This window comes from Bombus pyrosoma, linkage group LG1, assembly GCF_014825855.1.
Source record: "Bombus pyrosoma isolate SC7728 linkage group LG1, ASM1482585v1, whole genome shotgun sequence".
Taxonomy (NCBI): Eukaryota; Metazoa; Arthropoda; class Insecta; order Hymenoptera; family Apidae; genus Bombus; species Bombus pyrosoma.
The window spans coordinates 15,362,837-15,375,163 of NC_057770.1; the positions used below are offsets into that span (position 1 = coordinate 15,362,837).

At 35.8% G+C, this 12,327-nt stretch overlaps 1 long non-coding RNA gene across 1 annotated transcript; it reads left to right on the forward strand.

Moving 5' to 3' along the window:
* The first annotated feature begins 4,598 nt into the window (after positions 1-4,598).
* Positions 4,599-5,238, forward strand: LOC122571078. Its single transcript, XR_006317949.1, has 3 exons — positions 4,599-4,909; positions 5,002-5,072; positions 5,177-5,238. It is a non-coding gene; the product is annotated as an uncharacterized LOC122571078 (long non-coding RNA).
* The last annotated feature ends 7,089 nt before the right edge of the window (positions 5,239-12,327 follow it).

Sequence of the window (12,327 nt, forward strand, 5' to 3'; positions counted from 1 at the left end):
TTACCACAGATTTCTATCAGCCTTAACTAGAAACGGTGCGTTTATTCATCGCGCTCTCCACACAAGAGCAAAAGACACGATATCAATCAAATTGGACAAAAACGGTTTGTGGTATATGTGTAGCGCGTGATGAGAGACCAGAGGTGCGGATGAATTAGAAGCGATTCTCGTGTGGAAAAATAAACTTTAACACGAGCGCTACCAACCTCGTCAAAATAGCGGATATTAGGTCTTTTGTTTTTAGAAGTATTTGGTTAAAAGTATCTGCAAGAGTGCAGATGCTTTTGTGATATTGATGTTCAGTTAATTGAGATAGAAATATAACTGTACATATTTATCTATTTATATTATATATTATCTATATCTTATATATTGTATGTTATCTATATCTATTGTAGTGGATATTAGGACTTTTGTTTTTAGAAGGATTAGGAAGATTGCAACAGTTTAGTTGCTTTTGTGATATTAATGTTGAGTTAATTGAGATAGAAATATAACTGTACATATTTATCTATTTATATTATATATTATCTATATCTATTGTAGTGGATATTAGGTCTTTTGTTTTTGGAAGTATTAGGAAGGCTGCAACAGTGCAGTTGCTTTTGTGATATTAATATTAAGTTAATTGAGATAGAAATATAACTGTACATATTTATCTATTTATATTATATATTATCTATATCTATTATAGTGGATATTGGGTCTTTTGTTTTTAGAAGGATTAGGAAGGTTGCAACAGTTTAGTTGCTTTTGTGATATTAATGTTGAGTTAATTGAGATAGAAATATAACTGTACATATTTATCTATTTATATTATATATTATCTATATCTATTATAGTGGATATTGGGTCTTTTGTTTTTAGAAGGATTAGGAAGGTTGCAATAGTTTAGTTGCTTTTGTGATATTAATGTTGAGTTAATTGAGGTAGAAATATAACTGTACATATTTATCTATTTATATTATATATTATCTATATCTATTATAGTGGATATTGGGTCTTTTGTTTTTAGAAGGATTAGGAAGGTTGCAATAGTTTAGTTGCTTTTGTGATATTAATGTTGAGTTAATTGAGATAGAAATATAACTGTACATATTTACCTATTTATATTATGTATTATCTATATCTATTGCAGTAGATATTAGGTCTTTTGTTTTTAGAAGTATTGGGAAGGCTGAAAGAGTGCAGATGCTTTTGTGATATTAATGTTGAGTTAATTGAGGTAGAAATGTGACTGTACATATTTACCTATTTATATTATGTATTATCTATATCTATTGCAGTAGATATTAGGACTTTTGTTTTTGGAAGTATTAGGAAGGCTGCAACAGTGCAGTTGCTTTTGTGATATTAATGTTGAGTTAATTGAGATAGAAATGTGACTGTACATATTTACCTATTTATATTATATATTATCTATATCTGTTAGTCTGTTATAAAATTCATTTGTATGAAGTGTTTTTCAATTTTTCCATTGGAATTTTATATGAAATTGGGCTGAAGATATTTTTTTATGAAATTATACACAACACTGTAGAATATAAAAAATTAATCTATTATAAAATCTACTAATATTCAATCAATTCAAGTCAAGAAAGGAAATATAAATCTAAATATAATAAATACGATTAATCTTCTACAATACTTTAACTTTTTTAACAAAACTTTCACAGCTAAACTTCACATGACATTCTTTTTCATTTTCACTTGCAAATTATGTGCTTATAAGTTTTCAAGAGAAACCGGTACCATTCCATATACTTATTAATTATCTTGTATCTTTTTCGTGAAATTCCACTAAATACAAAAACCACAAGATAAGAACGAAGGAAAAAACGTAGTCGATCGTCGACCAGCGTGGAATCGTGTCGTAATTTCCTTTCAGTTCGCTATCGACATAAATTTCGAACAACACAACACAGATTCCGATGCGCGTGCGTTCGATGACAAACTGACGTTTACCACAAAAAGTTCGATCAAACACGCCCGTTCTCACAGCTGTCTCGCGTAAAATGCGAGCATCGCGAGACGACTCGTTCCATCGTTCACCCAAGTCAACCCGTTCAGAACAGTTGATTAATGAACGTGATTATGCAAAGTGGATCAGTATCTCTAAGTCGCTGGACCAGGCTTATCTCGTCGACGGTGACGCCGCGCTGTCTTCTGACGCGAATCCTGCAGCACTACTGATAATTAAGGACGTTGATTTGCAAATTTTCCTTTGGGTAAAAGTGACGCAACTTCCCATCAATTTCCTTTCTGAATTTATCCTTTGCTTTGAGAGTTGTTGGTTTTAAAAAAAATTCTGTATCTCAAGGTCAGTAACCTAAACATTAGGTCACTATAGTCTGAATCGTATGCAGATATTTATGTCATTGATAAACTCTTGGATCGCAACAGAAAGGAGTCGTTTTATTTTAAAAGTGAATTGTAAAAGTACGTAAAGCATGAAATAGTCGTTGGTAATATATGAATATACATATTCCAAAATATAAATTATAATTGCAGAAACTAATTGTCACTGAGGGCAGTCTTATCAAAATACGCTGATCTCGAATTTGTATACAAATACGTAATACGAATACGTAAAAAGACGTCAGAGAACTCAAGCTTCCAAACTTAAAAAGATTAATGAAGCTTTCGAAATTTCGAAACTGATTTGGAGATCGTAGAGTCGAACAGATCTTAGCCTCGGCCGTGTTTTCCAACGATTATCGACTTACTATCAATACTCGTTAATTTGATAATATGTTAATTGAAGCGATATAATTAGTAAAAAAAAATATCGTATTATTCCAATTCGTATGGTTACCATTTCTATATCGATTTCTTGTATTTACGAAGATAAGCCTTTTTATCGTGACTTGGCAACTTCGAGCGAAAGCTGAGAAATCTCTCGAAAACTATTAGCAGTTTCTGGATAAAAACCGTAAGAGAACGTCCGTGTGGAGAACCGTGCATCAGAGTTTAATTATTACGAACCTGTTGGTATGGCGGCGACACAAGGATATCCGCAGATTGAGTCGCTTCTTCGGGATGACAATCTCCCTGTCGAGCTGCCATTCAGCTACTCGTCGGTGGTCTTTGAGGACCTATCACGGAGACTGCTTCGTCATTGTCACCGGAAGTAGCGTGTTCGCGTCAGAAGCGGCTGAAAATCTCGATAAAATCAACCTACTCCATCGTTCTCATTGATCATTGCATTAAGCTTTGTTTTATTGTGTGATTAGCACCAACTATCAAAATAGTAAAAATAATCAATTTATAATTTTTCATAGAAATTTTGCAAATCGACAATAATGCATTTTGGGGTTTGAATAATTTTCTTCCTAAAATACACTTGCTTATGAAAGTATTTAAACACTTATCATAGAAAACTTTTGATCACCATAAAGAGTAAATATCAAGGTAAATTTTGGAAAATAGTATTTGTAACATCGGTTTTCTCAATTTTCCATTTTATGGAACTGATCAGTAGCTAAATTATTGAAATATTAAATACGTTTATTCTGGAAATATTGAGTCACGAGTATCCTGAAACATAAAAATACAAGGCGTATCGACGACTTTATCGATTCTATCAATTTTGCTAATCGTAGCACGAAATTTTGTCTTCCTATTCCATGATCAAATATTGAGTACGTTTATTCTGGCCACGATTGACCTAAAACATAAAAATACGAAGTCATATCGATCGCTTTGTGTCTCTTGCTATTCTTATACCAAAGAAAAAGGGCATTCCACTAATAAAAATCGTTGTCCAAGTAAGAGAAGCAAGAAGATATTTACAGAAATAGAACGTGACCACTCAAGAGGAGATCACTAAATCAGAAAAACGAAAGGACGTGGTCAGTAAGGTGAGAGTAAACAAGATGAACCTTAATGCCACAGCAGGCTAGTTATTTTCATTTTCACTGACTCAGCCGGAAGCGATTTGCTCCGTAACGAAGATAACACATTGTCCATTGATAATATGGCAATTACTGGATTTAATATGCACAGCTGTACAATCGTAAACGTTGACAACGCGAACGTGCGTGGAAGATATCTCAATGAAGATATGTGGTTTCAATGAAATTCAAAACACAACGTTATATACAGGATGGTTGGTAACTGGTGGTACAAGCGGAAAGAAGGTGATTCTACGCGAAAAAAGAAGTCGAAAATATAGAATAGAAATTTTTCGTTTGAGGCTTTGTTTTCGAGAAAATCAACTTTGAATTTTCGCTCGGTAGGCGTGCACTTTATCACGTCTCGTTATAACGGACCTCACTGTAGATCTCACTGTATAATACAGTATCATATAATACAACGTAATACAATAATTCTATATAATATAAACGACGTAAAATATGTGACATGAAAGATAGTAAAATGGCAAGGAATTTGGAATGAAAAATTTAGAAAATAATTATTTCCTTGTCATCGTTGAAAAACAATCTTACCTAACGCAATAAAAGAGTAATTCATAAATAATTCATTTTACCTACGAACTGTACGAAAAGGTACGTTGCCCTACGGAATGTTAAACGAAGTCCCCGTGAAACGCAGAGAGAGAGAGAGATCAAAGGTTTCTCAAACGTGTATCGCGAAGATTATTTCAAAATTACGATATTATATTACACGGTGGTAAACACACGCTGTACGATTAAATAGAAAATCAACGCGTTGGCAATCTCGACGAGAGATCTTGCAAGCTCGAGGTAAAATCGAAAAGTAGAAAGAAACGACGGCGAAAAGAGAAGACGTTGGCGAGGAATGAAAGCAGAGTGAGGAACCACGAAAGACAAGTATCAGGAAGAGAGGCCGGGTTTTGCAGCGTAGGAGCAACGGCTAGAGGCGAACAAGGAAGCCGTGGGGAGGTCGTAGGAAGGCATAACGAGGAAGAAAGAATTGAACAAGAACGGTAAGGAGCCAAGGAGTCACACGGTGTTCCATAGGCATAGCGGATCTCGACGTAGCGGTAGATACTTTCAGATAATACTCTTATTTACATAGGTAGGTGCATAAATGAAAAGCAATGCGATGCATCGGAGTGCGCATATGGCCGACGAGTTATACATATCTGGGTAAGTGGATGCAGGCCCGTTCCTGAACCCACTTTAAGCTCTTAACGACGATTATTTTCGATACCATGCAGATTACCTGTGTTAATAATGCGTTTCTTTAACAGATCCGCGCGTTTAATTGCTTACAATGGACCACCCGTTCGATGCAAACCGCTTACTCGGTTGATATGGATCGTTTATTAATAAATGTACAGTAGTCTTTTATTGGACATTTAAATATTTTATAATATAAATAAATAAAATTGAATATTTTACTTTCTGTAGTGTTTCTAGTGGAACTTGCAATTACAAATATCCTGTTATTTAAAGTGTACGCCACATATCAATTCTTTCAGCAATAGTTGTACACCATTTTTATATCATTTTTATATTATTTTTATATCATAGCAGTTGTACGGCGATACGAACTGAACAGCAAATATAAATATTGTAAAGATAGACAGTAAGAAAAGAAGCAAACCTGTCTTATGTAGATAAGCTTCATAAGATTGTAAAAGAAGGTAGGAGGAGAAGTAGTAACGAGAAAATATTAAGCAGATTCTTGAAATTCTTTCCCATAACAGGAATGTTCAAAAATGTAGAATTGAAGATAGCTGTTTTCCATTTATGACATAGTATGTTAGGTAACATTGCATTCGTTATCATCTGTTTCTGATTATTGGTGCTGTAACTGTTTAAGCAGGCTACAGATTACAGGAAATGAACTTGCACTACTTCCAAAATAAATGATTATGCAATGCCATTCATTAACGAAACCTCGATTGATTAAAACAAACGAATATTTTAAGTTTAAATTAAAAACTTTTTATATTAATAAATTCTATAAATGAAAGTTTGTGAATAATTTATAAATAAAAAGTTCACGTTAAAGTGTCTGTAAATTCTTCGTTTTCTCAATTTTTTCACAAAATGGATTTACCACCCAAAATATATGGTCGAATTGAGATAAAATTGAATACAGTCCAGAAAATATTAGCCATTTACGCGTATAAAAGCCACATAAAACGATGGAATGTATTTGCAGAAGGTCACTTAGTTTCATTCATTTATTGACGTAAGTCATAACAAATTTTACGTTTAAATATTTAATATTGCCATTATAGCACACGTTTAGAATGGTGATGAGAATTGAAAATCTCGCTTTTAAAATGACGCTTTTATCCTTTTCAAACGCTCAAGACATTCTTCCAAAAGAAATTCATCACCAAATTGCAGCATTTTACGGTAATGAAGTTATAGATGAATCGTTGATCAAACGATGGGTGTGTGAATTCAATAAACAAACTGTATGCGATTACAGTTGTTATTACCCTGTCTCTCATTACAGAGGAGCTCAAGAACGTGTCTGCGACTTCATTGCAAATGATGGACGCGTCAAACGAGTCAGATTACCATTTTTTTTTGCTAAATTTAAAGAATTTTCTGGTCGATAATCGTTTCAGAAGATGCGATGATTTAAAGGACTGCGTAAGACGATGGTTATGCGAACTGGCAGTGGAGATGTATGAATGAAGGTATATGCAAATTTCGTATAACGTTAGGATAAGTGTTGGAATGGGGCTGGTGGTTGTATTGAAAAATAACTTAGTACTTTCTGGGCGATCCAAATCAAATTTAAACCTGGAAAACCACACCGCGAATTTAGCCAAATTGCGCTAAAATCGATATAAATTTGTCAAGGAAGTTGAAAAATTGAAGAAAAATTCTAAACGATATATCGCATTAAACAACGTTAGCAACATTCACGCTTACAAATAGGCGATTAATTTCATTAATTAAAACAGCAATAGCAAACTGTCTAAGAGAAAATAGAGCAAATATCGCTGTTGCATATTCGTATGCCTATGGAAATATATGGAAAAAGAAAGTAATTTTTATTGGCATGCCAACAACTTGATGAAATGTAAAGTCCAACATCGTTTACGTTCATCTAGTTAAGTTCTCGTTCAATGAACTGATTATTACCTCGCTATTTCCTTCCGCGAGGGAATTCAGGGATTTCGTTGCTTTATTTTCATCGCGATCTCGCGTAACAAGTTTCTTCTGCCGGAGAAGCTTCAATTTTCTACAAAAAGAACAATTATTTCGTTGATTTGCACAGTTCATAATCAACAGCGTTAACTGTCACTTACGATAATGATAGTCGCGAATGATTCACAACCTTCGATTAAGCAAATGTTACAACTTATCAAACATACGATTAATTATGTAATTGCAAGCCGCGTTTACCTTCTGGCCTTGGCTGGTTACTAGGATTAAAAAGCTCCTTTCCCGGCTTTTATACGTTGCGTGCTTCGTGGAACTTGTATTTTATACCTTGGTACTTGTTTTAATTTTCTGCACGAAAGGATAACAGGTCGTTAAGGAAGCGGATTATTCTCAGAAAGATCTACAGCCTTCGACTATCGAATTACATAAAATACTTATCATTCTCGACTTTTTCAGTTTTTAGTCAAATTGTCAGGTGTGAGGAAACTTTATATGGCATAGCAAAGTTTATTAATTACCAGTATCTAATTTGTATTTATTTCCCTTGTCTCTATTGTCATTCGTTGTAACATTACGTACTTAACTTATGCAAATATCTTGAATTTTTGTTTTCTAATCGAGTAACGTTATGGTCGAGAATGAGTTCATAAAGGATGTGAATGAGGTATGGCAGCAATGAGTCACATAAATAAAATAGAAACAGAGCGAGCAAAATTCTTAAGGATAATAATTAACGCTCCATGGTACGTCAGAAATGAAGACATACGAAAAGATTTAAACATTCCAACAGTCAAAGAGGAAATCGCCAGATATGCAAAAAAGTATAAAGAAGGACTTGCAACACACCCAAATCAGCTGGTTGCTGAAACGAATAAAACAGTAATAGAAAGAAGACCGAAGAAGAATAGAACAATAAACAATCTGGAAGATGGAGTCCCGCTGGGGGTAACCATCCACATGCTATATTTTATTAAATATGTAAGCTATAATATTTTACCAAATGTCCTTCTGGACAAATTGTAAAATTTAAATAAATAATAAAAAAAAATAAAGGATGTGAGCAGGTTCTAATCGTTCTGAATGATATCCAAGTTGGATGAATTGCCTAGCAATGAAAGTACTTACCAAAGTATATGTCGGAGATGAAAGGACATCGGGGCCATCCTTTTGGAATGTTTGGGAAGGTCCCCAATACTTCAGTCCAGACTTTTTATTATAGCTGTACTTAAATACTAAAACTGAGAAATAATTGTTTATGATCTAATCCCAGTATGGGTGCCCGAGGTTTATGACAGTGGGCGTGGGCTCGAAGTGACATAATGGGTCACTGAACGTAGCCACGGTCACGGGAGGGACATGCACCTGACAGAGGTATGGAGTAATTATATAGCTCTCCGTAAAAACAAAGATTGACCCGAGGGGTACGGAGAGGTACGGAGAGGAGTATATAAGGGCAGTTCCACTTGGACTGAGATTCAGTCAGATAAGTTCCACTTGTACTGTGGACAAGTACGTCGAGACACACCCGAATCGTGGATCAGTAAGTTGAGTTCGACTTAGATTGTGGCAGAAATCGCATTCTTCATCCCGTTGACCGTGGATTCGTTATCGAACCTCAATTCATTGTCGTCAACATCTCGATTATCTAATCGCCGCTGTTACTTGTTACTCTGTTACTCTGTAATAATCACATTTGTATCAGTAAAATATCATCTACAGTACATGCAACGATGGCCAATTCACGTGAAGATTCATTTTACGCCCCTAACTACGATGATAACCCGACATATATATGTCGGAGATGAAAGGACATCGGGGCCTTTGCTTTGGAATTTTGGGAAAATCCTCCGATACTTTAGATTCTATCATAGCCGTAATTAAGCAATTGTCGTCATTCAATCCGATTGTATTTGTTCGAGATTCGTGATAGTGGGATTGGGCTCCAGGTGACACAACTGGTCGCCGAACGTAGCCACGGTCACGGGATGGACGTTTCGCCTGAAGAAGGTGTGGAGTGGTTGTAAGGTTCTCCCTAGAAACGTGGTTGTGGCGGCATACGGCCTCGAGAACGGGCCTAGCCACGTGTGATTTTGCCTCGGAGGTGTCGATATAATGGGACACACGTTGTATTAATAATCAAACTCCAGGCAGAAACTGCCTAGCAACGGCGATTCGAACTTTCTCGATGCTTCCAACCAGTATATAACAAACGAACGCGATCGTAAAGGGAGGAAAATTTTCATCTGTCTATGATTCGTGCGATCGCCTTGGAAAGTTTACATATCGAGCAGTTTATACCGAGCGTCCCAGCAAACGTATTTTGTGCTTCAAAGTATTCTACGTTTAGTAAAGAGTTATCCCGTTGACCGTGGATTCGTTATCGAACCCAGGAACATCGTCAATAGCATCTCGCGTGTCTAAACACCACGGTTATTCGTCAAACTTTATAAAAAGTCATATTTATACCTGTAAATGTAATCTCTGTTGTACAAAACGATGACTAATTCAGATGAAGAATTGTTACGCGCCCTAAATTCTAACGATAACCCGACATATATGTAACGAATATTTTCATTCAGACAAAAATATTGATCTAAATCGAGAGAAATTCAAACTTGGAAATTCACTTCTAAAACTTACCTAAATTGCGTTAAAATTGATACAGATTTCTCAAAGAAGTTGTAAAACAGAAAGAGGTCGATCCAGTTTCATCGTCACCGAATGAAATCCGCATTAAATTTCGTAGTGACGGCACCGTCATAAATTAAAGGGTAAAGGCAGTACCGGAGTGCAGTCTTCAGCCGGAGGGCGGTCATTTTACACCTTTGTTGTTGTTTCCCGAGGACATTCTCGGTTTCTTGCCTAGAGGATACTTCCTACTATTTCGACGAGAAACTGTCAAGCTTATTGCACTGGTTTCTTCGAAATGGAGTAAATAAATCCATACCCTGAATTCGAGGGTGGTCCTCGAAAAAAAAAAAGAAAAAACAGTAATTCTAATTGCATTTTAAAAACTTAAATACACGAAAATTATTTTTCTAAATCTCCTTAGATCTCCCACAGACTTTATACAGTCCAGCACAGTAATCATTTATGAGTAAGAAATTTCCTACGAGTTACGAATCTACTGCAACTTCAAACCACGAAGTTAATTCTGTCTGAGATAAAGTGTCCTTAAAATCTTAGTTCAGTTGCTTACTGTGATTGCACCAATAAATTACTTTTACTATGTAAGACGTCTCGTGCTCTCACGATTGTATATACAGTGAGAGTCAACAGCGAATGTACACCTTGAAGACGCAAAATTTATTCAAAAACTCTTACGCGCATATATTGATAACATCGAAAATTGATTGAAATATATAAAGTAGGAATACAAATTAATAACAAAAATAAAGTCAACATTATACAAACCTTATTTTTGTAAGGTGTATATTTGAAACGCAAAGGAGAGAGAAGTGCGAGGAAAGAAAGAGGAACGATGAATACGTCGATGATTCGAGGATTTTGCGGGAAGAGTTAACAGTATCGAGGCGATTCTGATGCGACTGGCTGCTGGCGGCCGTACCCACGCCGTCCGTTCTATTTCTCCGGAAGAAGAACGATCGAGAGAATAGCAACCGTGAAATCGCGATACGTCTTCGTGTCCGTAAAGAATGATTAGAGGACCGTGGGCCCATCTACGCGATCGTTTTCACAAGACACCCGGAGATGCTGTTATTTTATTCCCTGTAATTCGTTTTTGCGTATTTTCTGATTCCTCTGTCGAATCGATGACTGGTCACCAACTCCAACTCCAACCGTTATTTTCTCAGGGGTGTTTTATGATTAATATTAAATCTTTTTTATTTAATAATTTACATTCACAATTTGTCCAATTTGGACATTTGGTGAATTTTTTTAGCTGCTTGATTATCGTGTGGGTGGCTACCCCCAGCGGGGGTATATCCTTTGTTTATTAGATTGTTGCATAATAATGTTGCCTTTTTACATTTCACAAATATTTTATGTTTATAATATTTATAAAGCACAGCAGTCACATTACTACAAGAACACATTACGAAAATAGAAAAGTGACTGCAAGTTAAACAAATAAAAGCAAACCCCAACGAATGCAAACATATTACATTCACATTGCGAAAACAGATGCCACCAAGCATCCTCAGGCTCATCAATGAAATAATACTAGCATTAGAAAACAAACAATACTGTACAGCCCTCTTTATGGACATTGAGAAAGCATTTGACAAAATGAACCACGAAAGCCTGCTACAAACAATCAGAAAACCATTCCCGGAGCAAATATACCAATTAATAAAATCCTACTTAAGCAGCAGAACCTTCGTAATAAAAATCAAGGACACATACTCTGAAGTTAAAGACATCAAGGCAGGGGTTCCGCGAGGAAGCGTCCTAGGACCAATACTATACACATTATACACGGCCAACATACCAACAACTGCCAATAGCAAAATACTGACATTCGCGGACGATACAGCTGTACTAGTCAGGCACACTAACCCAGAAACAGCAGTCACATTACTACAAGAACACACCACAAGAATAGAAAAGTGACTGCAAGTTAAACAAATAAAAGCAAACCCTAACAAATACAACCATATTACATTCACATTGCGAAAACAGACGCCACCAAACATCCTACTGAACGGCACGCACATAACACAAACAAGACAAGTCAAATACCTAGGACTCCACATAGATACACAACTCACATGGAAGCAGCATATTAAATCAATAATAGACAAAATACAGACAACAAGGAGACAAATGCATTGGCTAACAAGTCGAAAATCCAAACTAAGCATAGAAAATAAACTAAAAATATACAAAACAATTATAAAAGCAATCTGGACATACGGAATACCACTATGGGGGACAGCAGCAATGAGCCATATGAACAAAATAGAGACATTACAAGCAAAAATTCTTAGAACAATAGTAAACGCCCCATGGTACGTTAGAAACGAGGATATTCGGAAGGACCTGGAAATACCAACGGTCAAGGAGGAGATTACCAGATGCGCGGAAAGGTACAGAGAAAGAATAACATCACACCCAAACTGGTTGGCTACGGAAACGATCAACACAAGCATAGAAAGAAGACTAAAACACCCAGCTGATCTCACAAAGGATATAACCTAACAAACACGAAGATGGTACCCCGCTGGGGGTGACCATCCACATGCTATGTATTTACAAGATATAACATTTTACCTAATGTCCCACTGGACAAATTGTAAAATCG